Raw genomic sequence first — 20,654 nt, forward strand, 5'->3', positions numbered from 1 at the left:
GCCGCTGTGCGCAAACGTGTGAAACACGCGTAGACACGCGTTTCCATGTTGCGTATCCCGCCGAGATGTACCCGTATACGATCGGATCGCGTTAGCGTTTTGCGTCGTGCATTTCTTAATCCGTCAGTGCTCCGAGGAGATCTCATGTTGGAGAAAAATCTCACAAAGCCGTCTTTTAGTACATAAAAATGATGGGTGTTTACGATAATTCAAGTTCGAGTTAGTTTCACTAGGACCGAAAAATGAGATATACATAACCATCTAGAACCTTTATGATTTATGACAACTCGACGCTGTCTTGTATTGCTTGAGTTAAATTAATTGAATTTGTTGAGTTTATAGAGCAAATTTTATATTGTAATAAAAAAATGTCAACTGCAAATCAGTCTATGAAAGAAACAAATAATGTTGGTATGTATATTGGTATACCTCTTTAATAGATATAATTATATATATATGTATATAATTATATTTATTAAACTCAACAAATTCAATGAATTTAACTCAAGCAATACAAGACAGCGTCGAGTTGTCATAAATCATAAAGGTTCTAGATGGTTATGTATATCTCATTTTTCGGTCCTAGTGAAACTAACTCGAACTTGAATTATCGTAAACACCCGATATGAAATACTATGGAATGCAAATGGGTTTGAAAAATTAATATTAGAAAAAGACAGTAGTGAAATAAAGTAAATGTTTTTAATACACATATATAGAAACAATTAATATATCTTACAACTAACGAATAATAAGTAAATGATAAATTAGATTAAATTTGCGTAAAGTTGCTCCGTTGATGTTTGATGCTTCTTGCAACAAATCCTTCTCCTTCTGCTTCTTCTGCTTTCCTTCTTCCTGCTTTTTCCTCAGTGGTCCTATCGATGTTTTTCCATGGCACTTACGCGCGAAAATACAATTAATTGCGATTGCGTGAACAATAATCATTAGGAAATGACAATTACGTGGCTGTACCGGCATTGATGTAAAAGATTAAAAAAGTACGATTCGTTCATACACACGCGGCATAGAAAGTAGACAACGACAACAGAAGAAAATTCAAAATTGCATAGCTCACTTTGCGCGTCATCCATCCATTATGGCCATTCTGTTGTAGATTTCAATAACTTTAGCACACTTTCTGTGTTTTCCCGCACGTAAAATAATAATATACGATCGGCATAATTGCGATACGGAGCAATTTCCATTACGTTTCGCCTACTCGAGTGAGAAGATTCAGTCAGACATCGGGCATCGGCGGAGCAATTTGAAAATGAGTGTGTATTCCCGCATTATCACATTATTATATAGATTTTTTACAACAATAAGATGGAAACAAATTGTAACTGTTTCGACTGTCCATGAACGGAATGACGAAGCCGATGATATCAAAATTTCTCTAGCGTACACACGTGTGAAATTTATCACTAACGACATGCGAATTTGAAATTATACGCTCTCAGAGAGTAGTCGTGTGCGTACGCGATTAATAATCTGCTCTCGTAAAATACGGCCGCCGATTAACATCATTAGGCGGCGTAATAGAGCATCGTGTCTTTGCGACTTCCAAAGGTCTTAATGACATCCTAGGCGGATTTGCCGTAATTACAAATCGAGCGTTTCCATTCCGCGCGAACGCATGTTCCGATCGATTTATTCTAAGCTAGCATAGAGAGGTTCTCGCGAGAGTTGAAGGGGGGGGGGTGGGGAAGAAGGCGGGGGAGGGAGAGAGAAGGCGGTAATCAGAACCGAAGATAGAATCGCCGCAATAGACTGGCGTCATCCCGCAAGTGTGTGTGTGTGTGTGTGTACAAGGAATACTATTCATAAGCCGAGCGTACTTAAGGGCGGTCCATGGCATCTCTCAGCGTGTAGTCACCTCGTAATTCTCATCGGAGGACCTTCTTTTATTTCGCGTTTGCATATTCACGAGTATCGATATTGCACGCTCGCCAGGCCTGACCTCCGACGCTTCATCGAGGCTTGGATACACAAAACCAAGTTGCGAGTCGCGTCGGCAAAAATGATTTATTGCGCGTTAATCCTGTAGTCTTCGAGGTAATAAACCGTACAGTTAGTTTTCCTCACATTAATTTTGATGATTATACCGTTATGACTCAATTTTAAAAGCGTAAAAGTTATTAAGATAAGATAGATGAAATATATTTGACGTACTTTGTATTTATAAATAATACTTTCATACAAGAGATAGAAATGAAAATAGAAAGTAATATATTTTTTTTAAAAACAACTTAAAAAACATTTGGATAAGAAACATATTCTGAAAAAATAATCAATGGTAATAAATTTTCGTAGGATGTTTTTTTCTTTTTTTAATAACAAACGACATCAATCTTTTAAAAGGGAAATTTGCGTCGTAGCTACGGGCGGCTTGTAGCTTTCGTCAAGTGCATATTTCTCTGCCGCGCGATTGCATACGCCTCGCGAGTGTACTTTGTTGATTCGAGAACGTCGACACGTCTTGGCTTGGCCCTCTCTCGTTATCGAGGCTTCGGTAAGTCGATTTCCGTGTTGTTATCTGAGCGTATTAAAGACAGCCGCGTCGACACATGGTACCAGTCGTTGCACCATTCAATATGCTGCATAACTTTTCTCAAACCCGATCTCTTATATATATTCACATTTTTTTTTTTTAAAGAAAATGTCTTTATAATATAATTATATTAATACAGAAACAGAGGTTTCGTGCCTAGCACTAGTTGTTAATTGCTTATATTACAATCTCCTTCTTGTTAAATACATATGATCAGTGTCACTCTGTGGTTTATTTAAATCATTGAGATGGTCCACATAAGGAGACAGAGCAATGGTTTAAATAAACAAAGTGTTTTTACCGATCATATGGAAAGGAGAGTAACGAGTAATGCACATCGTGCGCCATGGCCAGGCGTCTGTAAACGCGATGTATTCATGTTCCTTGTTTCTTGTGTGCCAAACAGGTGGTTGCGATGCAACAAGGAGAATTTGAAATACGGTTGATTCCATAGAGGTTGAGAAATTGCGAGAGTCTCTCATTCGATTCCGTTTCGTAATTAGGCACTTGTTACAGTCTACTGCGATCGTGAGCGAAATAACTTTTCCTACGCGTGAATCATTCACAAACGTGTTGTAAAGTGTCAATTTCGTTACATCATATATGTAATATTTCCTTTTCCTCATGTTTTCTCTTATTTTTGCGAATTAGAAAAAATTATTAGCATAAATGTAGCCAACTTTTAGTCAACTGTAGTATTAATAACGAGTTTATTGATTTATCATGTTTTTGATAAGTCGAATGATCTAAGACGATATTACCAAACTCAAAATTTAATTTGTGAAATTTGTGGAATTGTTGAATAAAACTGAGCAATTATAAAAAGAAATAACAAGTTGCAGATACTTGTTAAAGACGGTAAAGATTTCAAAGGCAAAGTGCGCAGATTTATTTAACCGCAATTGCTTCCGGTGACGAATAATTTTCTAATTGTAAGCTCCGCAAATGGTTTGCGCGACTCGTCTGTTTCTCGCGGCTATTTACAACTGCATGCGTAGTACGCGAGTCATTGACTCTAATTTGCCAGGCAAGTTCGCTGACAGGGAGTTTAACAGTTTGCACGCGAAACACTCCGATTTTTCGAGAAATCGTATACAATTTAGGAATTGCGTGTTTATCATGAATAACGTAGTTATCTCCGAGTCTGCCGGAATTTCTTTGTTGGCGAGTTATCATCGCGGCGCGTCGTTACGTTTCGAGAAGAACCTATATCCTATTACTCTCTCTCTAGCATTGTGCCTAAATTGGCAAGTCATCATTCGGCTGCACTAAATGCAGCATTGAGTTACAACGACTTGCTGACGTTTATTCGCGCCATTGTACGTCAACAGAGACGGACTTATTGCTTACAATCACATGTGTCACACAATGCGTCAAACTTGATGCGATCGATTGTGTAGTTTTTTCAGAGCTGAAAGTTTCCACTTTAGCGTTAAAGTGCCGAAAGAAAAATTCTTTTCGCAAAACGAGTATTTATTTTAGCAATTCACATAAGACGACATTATAACTGATAAGTTATGTTGTAAAAATATTAGATATCGATAATATCTCAGTAAAATGCTTCGTTGTTGATATTGACAAACATGAGAGTACCGAAGGTGTATTTAAAGTAGCATAAGTTGGATTGGGAGTGATAAAATAGAAACGTGTGTTTGAATTTCGTTTGAGAGTAAAACGTGATTTTTCCTTCCCTCCAGTACTTGTAGTTTTAATTAAAAAGCATCGAATTAAACGCGTGTGACGAAGCTTCGTGTGACAAAGCTCGCTGTACAGTTCCAATCGAATGAAATTAATTCCATTTGAAGAACTTGAAATTGCGAGTTTTCTGTTACGGAATTCCTAGTGGCGCGCGTCAAACGAATCTCGGGAATTGCGGTGGCCACTCGGAAATTCCATCTAACGCGAGCAACGAGTCGGGTTGCATCGCCATTGCATGTTTAATGCCGCAATACATCCGCGACGTTCTCCCAGCTTGCTATCAATTCAGATCCCGAACGACTCACTCGTTGTTTCGCTCTACGCTTTGTCGGCGTCGGTCATGGTCCTTCTCGCCGCATAAAGTCTATTGTCGCGTAAAGGGACGCGCGGCATTCGGTTCATTCGGCATGCGGCTGTTGAGATTATCGCGTTGCACGCTGATAGAATACACATCACACGCGGCTATCACGCGCGAATCTTCCCTATTGAGGTGCTCCCCGCGCGGTGAAAATCTTCAATTCTTTTACATAATTTGTATTTATACATATATCTCGTTGGAATGCATATAAATTTCTCTCCGTCTGTAGACATTTCACTTTACAGGTTACGGTTAATGCAATTGCTTAATAATGAATGAATAAATATGGCACCGTCAGAATTAAAATAGGTATTAAAATCCAGCATAGTGAATAAAGGATCAAGTTTCAAATTGAGAACCAGGAAGCAAATTACACTGACGAGACTTGCAATGCGAGTCGCTCAAAGAAATACGCGTTCTCGTTGCTCCGAAAAAGGAAAAAGCAAAGAAGCAAGAAAGCGACAACCCGAAATTGCGCAAGATTCAGCGCACACGCAAACGAGACGCCTCCGTGCGTCGTTAACGGCATCAACGGATCAAGAGCATCAGTTTATTACTTGGAATAATATATTTACACTACGTTAATGTAAGGTCCGTTCGCTCGCTCGCCGTGAAGAGCAGGCGTGAACTGTTTTACTTGGGTGCGGAATCACGAAGCAACAGACGCGAGTCAGTAGGGCACTTCTCTCTTTCGACGGCTGAGACGCGATCCTCGCGTGTCGGACTAATCGCACTAGCGACGACAAGATTCCCATCAACCGCCGGATATTGACGGAGGCCGCCGTCACGCCGGTTCTCGCTTTTTACCGTCGTTATTTATAGCGGATTTACATAGCTTCTTCAAACTCGTCACGAACTTTTACCGCTAAGCTTGTAATTTATAACGCGCGCGCGCGCGATCGATAAGGCAGCTCGTTTTAGCTTCAATATTTTCGCGTTTTCTTATCTCGGCATTTCCGATGGCACCCCGATCGAACTTGAAACTACCGTAGTAGCACAACATCGCTTTTATTCCATATTTTTATTCCATTCGAAAATTATTAACAATGACTCTGTAATAGTTGGCATAGTTGCCCCTCCCCTCTCTCTCTCCTTTTTTTTGTTTCCAACATGTCGTCACATTAAAAATTTTTAGCGATTTTATTAAATTAAGTCTTAACTTTGCGGTTTAAATACTATAAAGTTCATTAAAACTTAATTTAAAATTTTAATAATAAAGAAATTTAAAGCTGTAATAATATAATAATAGTACAAGCCTTAACTTACTTAAAACAATGTTTGATTTAAAATGTAGCTATCAGTATTGTGTGTGTGGTGGATCTTTTAGAAATAGATAAAATTTTACTTAATTTATTCAAGTTGGTTTTATAACACAAATGTTTCGGATGTAAAAGTTTCTGAAATATTTTAATCTAATTAGATCTAATAAATCTGATTATTCTTATCTAAAAGATAGTCAGTTTATCAATGTGGTAGTGCGCAGATCTCTCGGATCGGATTTGTTTAAAGATTGTTCTTGTGTTTTGCAAATCCATAAAGCAATCTAATTAATTAGCATAGAATATCATTTAACAATGTTATTGCGACCGCGTTGCATAATCATACACCGGCGGTGTTGCGCCCGAACGTGCTGCTACGACAACGTATTCTCTCACCTGATTCTTGCAATGTGCCGTGTCAACAAATGTAAATCGTGTAAGCTTCGTATAACGTTTGTAAACTTCCTTCTCGGCTGTACGGCGGTGCAGTACAATGCGGCTATTGTGCTGCATCGGGCGGGCGGCTCGGGAGACGCCGGCGTCGTAAGATAATTTCGAAAAAAATGGGTTACACGCTCTTATCTGTCTCAACTTTACGACGGCCCGACGAGCCTGCGGCGATGACTGCGTCGCCTACTTTGCTGTCTCGCCAGGGTCGGATTTAATACGCAAAGTTGCCGAAAAAGTTTTGACGAGTTGTGACAAGTTGTGGCAAAATAAAAACTTAACGTTAGTAGATTACAATCAATGGTTTTATGTTACCAATGCATTTTTTTGTTTCGTGTATAAGAGTCTTTGCAACTCCGATCTTTCGTGGCTACGGTACGAGTGCATACTGCATCGTCGGAAGGATGTCGAAGGAAATCGCCGCATGCGTACGTTGAATCGAGAAGTCATTCATGATCGGGCGCAACCATGTCGCTTATATACGATATATATATTGTATATAATCTCGATAGAAATTGTAATATAATTTTCTAGATATGCGAATGCATTCAATTGCGTTTTTACATCACCATAATTGTCACGCAAAAATTTAACATCAAGTTTTCATATTTGTAAGTTCTTTCAAGGATTGTTCCTCAATTCTCCCAAATCCTTTGCATTAACATGCACACGACAGATTATCTTATCTTTTACAATATATTCGAAACTTTGGCAATGGAAAGAAACGGTATCGCTGAAATTGAATCGTTAATTTGCAAATATGTACATTCGCTTCTCGTTTAATTCGCCTAAAAAAAGTAAATAATATGACAACTTGTTAAATTGCATTTAAATCACAGTTAATTTCGATATAGGAATATATATATCTGTCAGCCTAGGGAGATAATGTTTTTAAACTGTTATTGCGTTCCATTAATTCCATTTATAGCTCATCCGACGAGGAGTATCTTCGCGCGCGTGTCTTGAACGGATGCGGTTGTTGCCACTGTTTCAGCAGTTGCAAAATCGCAACGCATTACTATGTTCCCCATGGAATCACGCGTTACGACGTGACTATAAACCGTTCCGTGACATACCGCAACTCGACTAGGAAAAGCAGCGATTTCCGGCATGGCGTTACACGCGCGTGTCTATTTCGAGACGTGTGTAATAACAACGACGAGCGAGAATGACGCGCTAAAATGACTTTTCCGTCGTCACATTCGGAGGGAGTCGCGTGAGCTTTCGTGTAGCTTTCGTGTAGCTTTGTATCGCGTTATAATTAATAATTTACAATTACAACAAAGAAGGAGAATATGTCTTATTGTTAGTCTTTTGTCATTTATTTCATGTCATTGTAATTTCATGTGTATGGCGTTCAATTTCATTGGGGTCTTTTATTTTTATGCATTTACATTATCACAATCGGACATTTGAAAAATATAAAAATAAAAAATATCTAGAAAAAATCTATTTCGCTAGCAACGCATTACAGCAAAAGTGAAATATACTTCGGCACGACTGGCACAAATTAAAATCAAAAAGTCAGCGGACCTAGCGGTCATATCGCGAGATGAACTTTACTGCGCCATGTGTGTAGTTACACTCGTCACTGTCGGACAACGTGTCAAATTAATCACAACGGCGAATATTCTTCAGCAATTTCTCTCTAGAGGAAGAAGCTTTACTCCATTCTGAGAATCGGTAGGAATTCATTTGTGTATTCCGCGTGCGCGAGTTGCCGCCGCGCGCGGAAACGCCTCGGATCACTTGAAACGCCTAATTGAGACGACTCTGTTTTGACGCTGCACTGTATAATAACGGCGCCGGGTGACATGTCGTTGCAATCTCTGCAACGACGTCGCTCATGGGAATACAGTGCTTGATATCTTGTCGATAACACGCGTCATAATACGCGCGGAAACATTTCCGTTGTTCGAAACTGACAAAAGCAGTTTCCCCAAAGAGCGCAAGAGTATCGTCTCTAATACCATCGTAAAATTTAGTTGACTCGATAAATTACGTGGTTATTCAATTTTTCCAAGTGCCAAATACGTTTCGTTTAAAAATGAAATAAAATTCAAAATTCGATTCAACTTTGGTAATATACGTGAACGTGTTCTTTCACTAATACAAGTTGTGTGTTATTGTTCAAATGTATACATACAATTAGTTTTTGTTGAGATGAAATTGAGGTGAGGAATCGGGAGAAAGCTAGATATAGATTATGTTTAACACAATTTTCCAACGCGTTCTAGTGGTTGTTGATCTCAAATATTATTTATTAAAGTGACGGTATAAAAGACGGTATTGAAGAGGATGACTGCCATAAATCTCGAAAGCAACGAATGAGATTTGTTGCAGAAGCTTGCGTTGTCCAATCTCGCGCGTGAATTCACGAAATCAGTCGGACTAACGTTTGTCAATGAATATTATTAAACACTCGTTAGCGGTATACTTTACGACGCGAGACGCGGCTCCGTTATTAATCACATTGTTTCGGCCGGCAGTTAAATGGACAGCTTAACGGTTCGAGTTCAGTCATGGGTCAATAGCGCGTGTGACGCTGTAATCTGCTAGTGCTCGCGCCGTGAGCACACCAAACGCTTATATTAAACGCAGATAATCCGCGATTCAATAATTGTGGATACCACAGTCTGAAATTTTTCTCTCGACAACTTTTATTCGAGTTATCCTTTCTTTCAAGTTAACGTTGTTTAGGATGTCGCACTCGTTTTCTTCCTTCTCCTATATTATTAATATAATAATATCTGTAGTATTATATTATTTTTCACTTTGTTAACTTGTAATTTTTTATTTAATTTCTTCTTACATTATAAAAATAAAACACACAGCTTCAAGTGCCGTTTATGTTTCTTCTTATTGCTGATCTACATATTCAGCTTAAGCGAAAAAGAAACCCCTTGCTCAAATCTTATTCATCGTACTACAGTCGGTTAAGAACGCAATGAAAACGTGAACCTCGTGTTGATCGTTGCCCGAAATGCTGTTGGTTTATCAGCTGCATAATTGCCGTAAAAAGGAATTACCACGATAATCGCGGTAGGCAGAGAGATAGAGAGAGAGAGAGAGAGAGAGGGAGAGAGGGAGAGAGTAGTGGCGAGTGATGCAAAGATGTTTGAGACGCTTGGGGTATGTATGCGGACGGATGCATCAGATAAGGTGATACGCTGCACGCGCGCGATCCCTCCGTCGTCGTCGATGCACCGGAGGCGCAGTACAGCGCGTAAGCGCAACAAGACACGTAACGTAAGCAGTGTCCCGTTTATTTTTCAATGAATTCCGGGACGATACATTGATCGCTACCGCCGCCGGTACTATCTCCATTGCATCTCTTGCCATGCCTCTCTCTTTTCTCCGCTGTTCATTTTTCTGCCGAAACCTATAATTATACCTTCAAACTGCAACGTGGGTGAAGACGCGAAATATGCAAACATATTCGTAGCGCATTCGGAGCATTCTTGGCATTCTGAGCTGAGGTTTTCTTATGGAACGATCTTGACCTCCGCCGTAACGCGCTGCTCTTTGTAATTTATCGTGTTGTAATGCGTGTTATAACTCCACAGCGAGCACTTGAGGCTGTGCATTCACGCCGTGCATTTAACGTTAAATGGGATTATCTGATTCTAGTGGCATGTTGAACGATCTTTCTAGTGTATTAGGCAAATAATATTTGAAATCAGATGATTACACTTGTTACTAAATGTGTAATACTTGTACAATAGATATGGACTCTCTTGTCCACATTACAAATTATATATATTGATATTAATCACATACTATAAATATAGATGTTTTCTAAATTTAACAATCTCTAAATGGAATTTGTAAATATATCTTCTTCTATCTGCTTCTATCATGAGTAAATTTATAAATAAGTATGCAATTTATGCGTGAGATTTCACAATAAACACGATTTCGTCGTATGAAAAGACATTTATTTATTGTTTAAAAGCAAATTTTTTAATGTGTGTAATTGGGGGTACAACGTGAGCATAAATATCGGTAGATGCGTTTTGACCGACACATTATTATTATTATTTACATATATTTATACGTAATAATTATGTTCACACAGCTTTACGGCGATTATACGATGATTTTAATAGAGCCGTACATAAGCGATATGCGATTAAAGAAAAAAACTTTGGCGCGATTGCTCGAATAAAAATTACGAAGAGCGCATATCGTGTTTCTGCTTGTCGTTTATGCCGGGCGTATATACTCGCCGCTTTTCGAAATTTACGACGACTGTACGGCTGTTTCTCTTTCGTTTAATAAAACCTTGTGCTAGAGTGCAGCGCGTATTACGCACAAATGAGAGAGAGAGAGAGAGAGAGAGAGAGAGAGAGAGAGAGAGAGGGGGGGGGGATAAAAAGACAAAGAAAAAACCGTGGCCTCGCTGCAATTATATAAGGTCAAAGAGCTCGCGAACTCTGAAAGCGCTCTGTTTCCATGAAAAATCTCACAGAAGCTATTTACATTGGAAGGACTGAATGTTACATGCGAAATTCACCATAGCTTTTTCATGTTACTATTGCAATTATTACTTTATAGTCACATAGCTTCAATCACTTATCTGTTAGCAGACTTTACGTATACGTAGGATTTGTATACATATTTATTTAAATTGTTGTTTGAATTCACATTAAGCACATTTTTTTAACGAGCTACTTGACATACTCAAATTGCCTCTACGATTCCGATATCTCATCGATTTTAATATAATGTAATTGAAAGTTAAATGCGCGGTATAAAAATTGGGCTATTTGAAAATCGATGGCTTTAAATGCGGTCCTTCTTCCACACATGCGATATAATAACCAGAATGATTTCCCTGAAGATTTACCGGCAATCCGATACATATAACCAGACGCGTGGACTCCCTGCCACCCGGTAATATCACGCCGACTACTTAGCAGTAAATCGTCGCCCACACGCTGCACCGTGCGATGCAATAAAGTGCAACGTGTGGCAAAGAATACATAAAAGTGCATTGCAAGGACTGAAAAATTTAACTAACTTATAATTGACAATACAAAATTCGTTATATTTCTCGTAAGATTTTTTAGTAAATTTAAATAGTAAATTTTGGAAAAAAGTTTTAGAAAAATTTATTTGAAGTATTCTTATCTTATTAGAAAGAGTACACAATAGCTACGATAATTTGAATAATTGTTAGTGAAACTGTAGTTGCCTCCGTTTGTTTCTGCAAAATTTACGAGAGGTTTTACATGTATTTTTTGATGTCGTAACATATAAGACATTTTTCTTATTATTCGCACAGCGAATACAGCGAAGCCAATCGCATCAATGCAGCAAATCGCAGCATCGCGTTGGCTAGACTCTAGCTCACGCATCTTTAGCATGTTATGCGTTTCTAGCGATCGTTTTCTTGCATTAGCGTTACATGGTGAACATCACGCGTCCTCTTTCAACGCTTACAAATGTGCGAATGTGAACGCGCAATTGCACAAATAAGCCGAACGTCGCTCACACTCGCATAGTAGTTGTGCATTTCCGGTCGTTGTACAGCGTTCGCGAGATATTGAGTGAACGCGTTATCGCTTAAGATTTGTTGCGTATCTCTTTGTATTTTCAGGATTTCTTCATATCGAGTATTAGCGTTACATTCTTTTTTAAATAATGTTATTGAATAATACCTATTATTGAATGCAGTTGAGGACGTGGAAATTTTCATTGTAACAAGCAGTTGTTATCAATGCTTCGAATTAGCGTTTATAATTTCGATCATGCGAGTGCCAACTTTGCACCGAGATTTGCATCGATGGATACGCGCAACTAATATTTTTGCATTTTTTAAAGAGAATTAATGCTGCTTGGCTATCTGATTGTTTGATTGAAGAATGTTTGATTTAGATATGTTATATAGAAGAGCATTTTTTATTAAAATAAAAAAATTTTACACTACACAATTTTAAATGCACAATTAATACTTTATACATTTCAGCGCATCTGCTGATAAAAGAGGATAATGAGCTTTGGCCTTTTCTGATTCTGCTGCAAGAATTGCGCGAATGTTTAAAATAACTATTTAAAATGGTGCAATTTTCAATTCTGCTTATTCTACGGCGCGATAGTTGCGCCGTATGTTCGTATCGAGGACGATTGGCTGGCGAAGAGATTTAATTATTTGGACGACAGGAAACTATTAACTGCGACGACAAAAGTTATTATACGTACGCACCCCGGCGCCGGGAACGACGGCGACGACAACCGCGCAATATCTCGACTCGTTCTTACGTTTGCTATGCCGTTCTCGCACGGAGAATCTCTCTCCTCCATTGTCGGATCGAATACACGACACACGTATTCCTCCTGTGTACAAGCCATTGTTTCAATCGGCGGTAGCAGTCACATTTAACGAACCGCGAGGCACGTATATATCGGTAAGCTCACGTATACCGGTTTATTCCTGTCCGCCGCAGCGACGGAAGCGCAGGTCTTATCGGCTCTCTTCGATTTCGATCTCGCGAGAGATTTACACGAGATATCGCACATGTCGCTTTTATTTTCGAATCTATCTTTCTTTGTTGCGTGGTTTTACCATCGTTTCTTCCCCTACGTTTTACACTATTAAAAGTCACAAGATAAACTTTTTATAATCTTGTGTTTGAAGAAATCGATATATAATATTAGGTTTTGTATTCTGTATGCACTTAACAGCGCATTCCTCTCCATTTTGATATTGTAATTTCTATACAGATGCGCCATGCAATTGCATTATAATTCGGTGTCATTATTGATCTTAAAGCAATGGTATTGCACTAAGCGCATTAAGATTATATTGAAAAAAAAGCGAAGGACATTAATAAATTCAACACAAAATGTCTACTGGTTCGCAAACGCTCTCGGCTTCTCGCGACCTCGTTTTCAGTTTCCTTGTGTTATTACGCGCGGCGAGTTATCGAGCGCATGTCGAAACGATTTTCCGCTTCGCGGCGGCCCCGCGAGTCTGACTTTTGTTCCCGCGAAGAACGTAAAGAGATCGACGCTGTAAATCGCGATCCTTTGCTTTAAAACGGCATGCGTTTGCCGACCAAACGCGCGCGTGTTTTCTTCTCTCGTTGGCCGTTATTGACACGGTGGACAGGACAACATCGGCTTTGTACACACATTGCACCGTCTGTGGATCCTGCGGATTTGTTTGTCCGCGACACACAGCCGCGCGCAGCCCAACGCATCCTCCTTCTCTTCGACCAAGTGGCGCGTCTGCACTCTCGATTCCAAGCGTGGATGATTCACATGGACGAGGCTACACATTTGTATTGCAACGATCGATGGAATCGTCCTGGCCGTCGTCCTGTGATCCTTGCCGCTTGATTTTGCATATGCGAGGAATAATAATTTTATGCAAAAATCTCAATATCTTAGAATTGAAACAATTGAATTCTTTATTGCCAACTGCATTAAGTAATAACATGATACACCGGATACTTAATACCCTACAAAGATTTTATCACTTTTGAATGCGATAATTGCGGCACTTGTTCAAAGATACAGAGGCGATAAAAATTGAGAAAAATTTTCTACAATTGTTATACATCTTTCAGCAATCCGACATTCTTATTTATAGAATAGAATTAGTCGCCGGATTTCACGTGTCAAATTCTACATCACTATTGATGGGTTAAATGCGCCACCCCGATGCACAAGGATGCACACTGGGTCGTGCATTATAATTGACGCGCGAGCGCACGCACGTATAAATATTCCACCGATGGAACGGAGGAGAACCTTGAAGGTGGCCGTGAGCCACGAACCGGTTCTTAATAATTAACATATGCAACGTTAATTTTACGGAATTGTAATTTCACGTCATTCGGTGCGGCTCGATCTTGGGCGCAATGCGTGGAACGAGTGTTGAGGAGATAAAATGGGAAGGGGAGAAAAGCCGAGAGGTCGGTCGTACCTCTCTCGGCTACTGAATACACGGAAGGTCGATCATGCTGCGCCTTTCTCGCGCATCTGCTCTACAGAAGATTAATTGCGATGATCGTGTCGATTACCGCGGCTTTTACATGTCGTCGCTGTAACGGCAAACTTTTGCTCTACACATGTCTTTTGTTGTATTATTATTACTGATGTTTTATATTGACATATATATGTGTGAGGATTTTTGGTTTTTGGAATATTAAGTATTTAAGTTTCTCGTGAAACTTTTTAGACACATATCGGCTGCCGACAAAATGTTGCGTCGCATATATTACTAAAATTACTAAAAAACAGCATTACGAGAACTTTATTTTGTGAAACACCAAACATTTTTCCTTGGCTATGCTTCTCAAGTATTGGTTGATACGAGCTTTATTACAAGTTATGTAATAAAAGGAGAGTCGTGTCACGCAATATGTATTGTATTTTACAGTTTATTCGTATTTTATTATTTGTGTCACAATTGCGTCAAATATTTTGGCAATTGCATTTTAAATGCAGTCAGAATGGACTAAATACAAAGTACCACTTTATCAAAAATAGAGGAAATACTTTTCAGATGCACAAAATTGAGCAATTTTTAAACCGTTGAAATTCCGCCAACAGTCATCAGTAGGCGAAAAATTTCAAGCTTTAGGAAAATTTTTTCTAATTTTGTGTCTATGATGATTTTTCGCCGAGTTACAGCGGTTTGAAAATTGACCAATTTTAAGCGCATGAGCGTCTCGACGCGGTAGAACTGTGCGACCGAGAACGGCTGAGTGCGCCATTAATACGCACGATGCCGCACTGTTCTGCCGCGTCGAGACATTCAGATGTTAAGTTAAACCTTCATCTTCTTATGTAAACTAGTCTCTTATTAAATCGTCTTTTCTTTTCTCCTTAGAATAAACGTAATGCTAAGTTCTAGTCAACACGTTAATTTAAGTGTCACCAATTTACTAGTTTCTTAACACTTGCTTATGTATGATATATAGATGTATTGTTATGTTAAATCTCTCTCGTACATTTATACTTAACTTTCAGTCGTAACTATGTTACAATTCTACTCTCAACGTTGTAGCTTACTTTTATACAAATTTGTATTTCGCGGGCTGTATGGCGCTGCCATAGCCATTCTTGTATATCCCTAAAAAAAAAAAAAAAAAGACATTCAGATACTCGAAATTGATCAACTTTCAAACCGCTGTAACTCGGCGAAAAATCATCATAGACAGAAAATTAAAAAAGCATTTTAAAGCTTGAAACTTGTGCTTTCTCGTGCTTTACGTTATTTTCTACAAATCTTCACTATTTTGTTGTTAATAAAAAGATTTTTCTCACAAAACTTATATGTGTCAAAAATTACATTTTACGTACAAAACGCAGTTTTTAATTTTTTTCAATTTTTTTGTCCGAGTTACGCGACTTTAGAATGTAATAATAATAATAATAATAATAATAATAATAATAATAATAAGAAGAAGAAGAAGAAGAAGAAGAAGAAGAAGAAGAAGAAGAAAAAGAAGAAGAAGAAGAAGAAGAAGAAGAAGATAACGTTTACCGTCGGCAGTAGCATTAGCGTAAAAAATACAGATCTAGCTTCAAAATCATGTAACTCGGTCGAAAAAAAAATTGTAGTAAAATGAAAGAAACGCGTTTCGCGTGGGTAAAATGTTATAGTTTTTGACACTTGTCATAAATTTTGTGAGAAAAATTTTTTTGTTGAGCTCTTGAGTATTGAACATAATTTAACTATACGTTTTTCGTAGTTTTCTATTTCACCGAACTAATCAATTTTAATCACTTTCTTTTGCATTAGGATGTAATATCTAATTTAATCTATTTGTTATATTTTTAATTATATCTTAATTTATTTGTTGCATTTTCATTAAAAATTTTCATTATGCGCTGAACGAATAATTTCACGCGGAAATATACAATAATAGTACTATGGTGTCCTACGGCGAGTCATTAAGAGAATTGCTACTGTCGTTGATCATTATCGAATCACAGCAGTCCCTTTCTTGCTCACTAATCAGCCACGAGTTTCATGTCGAGATACTCTTCGTAATAGAACGCAAGAGTTTGGCTTTGGATACCCGCTTTGCTTTATTGTGTCGTCGCAATCGGATGATCTATGCGTGACTGCCCTCAGCATGAAGGAATCTTAATTTGATGGATTCTCATATTAATAAATTGCCGGCAACTCTGATGATCCTGAGAGTTTGCGATGACGAATGCCTGTGAATTATGCGTTAGTAATGCATAACGATGCTTCGCATGCGGCAATGATGAGAACGAATTTTAATTGTTCAATCTTAAAAGTTGTAAATAATTCAGAGACGTGGAGACAGAGCGCAAAGTGCTATTAATTATCAAATTATCAAGTATATAGGATGATGTAATGATACTTTTTTTAGTATTTATCGGAATGCTTCGTTCTCTCTTGCTCTCTTTTATAAACTCGCTCAAACTACTTGGCAACAATCGGATATTGCGCTTGTATAAAGCGATTGATAATAATCTCCTGCGATTCATAATAATTTCGTACTAGTATTTTTTTTTGTTTGGATCTTTTTCTTTCTTAAATTTGTGTTTAACGTATCTGTTTACAGTTTTACTCACGCAAGAAAGAGATTAACTGAATTATTTTGTGTTTCTATTCTATCAAAAAATGTCAAATAATGTCATAACTTATTTTGTAAAGTAAAAATATTCAATATTAATTAAATAATAAATTCATATTTTTTTCTCATGTTTTCAAACTTGCAATTTTGGCAATTGTTTGATATTTAACCTACAATCTGCGTTTATTGTTGAATCTAACAAGTCTATTGCAAAATTTGACAATTAATTGATAATTAAAGCATAATTAGCTGTCTACTCGCGTTGCAATGTCATGGGGGGGTTTTAATCGGATCTGTGATGACACGAAACGTCCTCTATTGTCATTCGTCCTGTCCACGCTCGCATATATCCAGCATCCAAAAGTGGATCCAGATCACACGTGTGGTCACGCGTCGATCCACTCGATCCTAAGCCTAAAGGGTGTACCCTTTCGCCCGTCGCTCCGACCGGCCGTGCCTCGCGAATGCACACCGCCTCCCATTTCCACCTTGATCTCTCCTCCGTTCGCGACCCAGGCAACCGTCCGGCTCGGTTTGACTTGGGTATATTAGGTTTCACGTGGAGGTACACGTACGCGCAGTCGTGCGTGCAGCTAACAAGACGCTCTTGAGCGTAGATGGTCCGTCTTCATGTAGGTAGGGTATAATACCGCCCGCGGGCGATTTGCGCTAATTTTACTTCCCACCGAGCCCCGCCACCGCGGCTAGCCGGCTGGCCGGTTTTCTGAACGTTTTTGCCACCATGTATATTGTACGTCAATACGTTTAATAGGTTCTATTTTCACGACCTATGTGTCTAACTCGTGTCTACAAAATGATGCGACGCTCCCCCACGTAGTAAGTAATCCCTCTCTCAGGGATGCATTGCTCGCAGAAGATCGATTGAGCGAATCGCCTCACTTCTAACAAGTATTTCAAAGCAGGATGAAATTGGGATAAAAGAATAATTATCGATCAAGCATGTAGCATTCTCATTAGTTTCTCAAAACATTGATGAAAGGTTGTTTCTTCAATCTAATTCCATTTGGTTGAGAATCAATGGTTTAGAGTTTAGGCAACAGCCAAGTTAGATTTCATTTATTATTTCTTTTTCGCGAGTCATGTCGAGAGATAACGTATAATGACGAATGTGTAGTCATTAGAATAAATGAGCAATCTTCAACCGTCATATCAGATTGAACTTTTTATCAATGTTTTGAGAAATCAATAAGATTAATAACTACACGCTTGATCGATAATTATTCTTTTATCCCAATATCTCCGCATTCTCCGAATACTTGAACAATAGCAGATCCGTTCAACGTTACAGTCGACCGTAAAGTGGCTGCTGTTGTTAGCCCAACGGATGCGTGATGATCTGGAAATACAAGCGGAAAGAACAATACTCGCGGCTAGGTGGCAATCGCCTTGAAATGGTTAACGCGGGATAATAGACATTAAAACGGGTCACGAAACACCTTTGACAGACGGCACAAGTTGCGTCAATCGGCGTGGTGTGACATGCCTTGCGAACATGCCTTTCGATAATGAGTCAAGTAACGAGCAGTCAGCGACCATGTTACTCTCTGATTGCGATATCGCGTTACGGCGCGACGACATCAATTTAAACAGATGCGACGTAACAATATCAAGCTACCGATATGCTGTCTTTATTACGTGATCGAGAATAGTCTTGAATGATTTATGTATTCTGCTACGATTTTAATGATATTCTCCCTTTGCCATCTGATTGGACTTGTTTTATTTCAACATTTACTAATAATTTGGCAATAATTTTCAATATTTCGAGAGTTGCCAATGTAAATACGCGCAAATTTATGCGTCATTTTAAAAGTTGTATTAGTTTGTTTCTTTCTGCTTTGTTGATTTATTATTTTTGCAATAATGCACACACGCTGCACGTGTTAGAAGAATAGTGACGCGAGATATTGAAGACCGAGAGCTATGAAAAATACTCGATTATAAAAAGATTATATATTGATGTTTTTATCGATAGTATTCAAGTGTTGTGAGCATCTCTCTACTATTTGCACGCGGAAGACATCTCCAGACGATATTCTTGAACGGTTTCGCTGACTTTTGCAATCGAAGGGTCGCCTGTAATAGTTTTTCGAAAGTGGGAAATAAACACGGAAGAGAAGATAGTTTACGACGACAATAATAAGGAGCAGTAGCAGTATAGATCTCCATTATCGAAAATTGACGCTGACTTCCTTTTTGTGCAGCAAGTGCTCCGAGAAACGAGCACCTTACCTTGAATGCATCTGCGTGCGATATCTGTTGCGATGCGTGTGTGCAGAGATGTACAATAGATTGACTCTGTGTAGATTGATCGAGTTAGTAGTAATTTGTTGCATTTTGTTTTGGGGATTTATTATTTTAAACTAATAATAGTGTATTTCGATATCATACCCTCCGTATTAGAGAGAGAGAGAGAGAGAGAGAGAAAATTCTATAACAAACATTCATTTTTTCAATCATTTCTTCCAAGTGAATTGCATAGGTAAACTAATACATTTCTGAATTTTATTCAGATTTTTTATTTCTTTCACCATGATGTGTATACGCGTGAATCACATTTTGAATTTTTACATAATGTAATCAAAATTCTCTATTAATGAACAAAATTATTGCTTTAATTTATTTGTAAATCTACATGAATAATTTCAATGAAATTTAATATTAGTTATTATTACCTTTTAATCGGATTTTATCCTCGAATCGAAATATATTTCCACGAAGAAGTTTCTCGAGAGCGCTGCTAATTGCTTTCACTGGTGCTTGTTTATTTTCCACAAGATTATAGTCAGCGACGTTTAACGATGAGCAGTCCCATTTAAATAGGAGTTTCGGTGGATCAGAAGGTGGATCAGAAGGAGGATTAAACGCGCTTGAAATGGAGTTTGAACTCTGTCGTTGTGGTCTAGTGGTGGAAATCTTCTTTAAGCTGATCGAGGTGTTCCAGTATCATTAGAGGAGCTGTTCGAAACTCGCCTCCCCCCTCCCCCTTCTCTCTCGCAGTCCCTTGTCCGACCTGGCAGCTTCTTTTCGAGAAAGGGTACGGATCTCTCGTGCCGAAAACAATGCCGCGCCGCGTATCGTGCATCATATTTCACGGTCATTTCTTTTTGTATCCACTGCGTGTGCGTCGCTTCGGTTCGGGTCCCGATAGCGACGAAAATTCCTCTCAAAGGACCACCGTGATACCAAATTTGCGGGCCTCCCGCAACGCCGGATGCCGATAATTGGACGGCCACCTTCTTCCGTTTTATTTTGTCGTTTCGCTACGTCAAGTTCGGAATTTTCAAGTACGCTGCGTAAATATTTCAAACTTGATATGTATGAATTTTATTGGCAGAAACGATAATTTAAATTCTTGAAATTTATGACGAGACATTTGTGTGATATATTGAATCCTACATTTTCTATCATGAAATGATGAAGAAATTATGAGAGAATACTTGAAACAGAATAGCCTGGAGAGATATTGACACAAGTAGACACACAAGTGTATTATGCAATGATATATTGTATATGCAGAATTTGTCAGTTTCTCAATTTCATGCTGATTTAACGTTGCACAGTTGATAGTTTTATATAATATAATGCTTTAAAATTGTAAGCCGTAACTTTGTACACAATGTGTTAAGCGCAACGGCATTTAATTTTTATTCAGGCGTACGCAGGGTCTGGCATAATTTTTACGATCCACCGTAATTGCGGGGCAAGTGTCGTTTATTTATAATAGCGACGTAAAAGTTACAAGTGCAGCA

The 20,654-nt window shown here is 38.5% G+C and overlaps 1 protein-coding gene across 9 annotated transcripts in view; it reads left to right on the forward strand.

Moving 5' to 3' along the window:
• Positions 1-20,654, forward strand: part of LOC105667866 (thrombospondin type-1 domain-containing protein 4-like) — a 59,672-nt gene that overhangs the window by 20,814 nt on the left and 18,204 nt on the right. The window contains exon 1 of one of the 9 annotated variants that reach the window (XM_067348904.1): positions 2,342-2,515. The exons of 7 other annotated variants lie outside the window; for them this stretch is intronic. The gene's annotated coding sequence lies outside the window, so the exon portion shown is untranslated. Of the gene's footprint in view, positions 1-2,341; positions 2,516-6,372; positions 6,599-20,654 lie in introns of those variants that run through there. One more of the 9 variants, XM_067348903.1, reaches the window with a different exon arrangement.

This window comes from Linepithema humile, chromosome 2 (genome assembly GCF_040581485.1).
Source record: "Linepithema humile isolate Giens D197 chromosome 2, Lhum_UNIL_v1.0, whole genome shotgun sequence".
Classification (NCBI taxonomy): Eukaryota; Metazoa; Arthropoda; class Insecta; order Hymenoptera; family Formicidae; genus Linepithema; species Linepithema humile.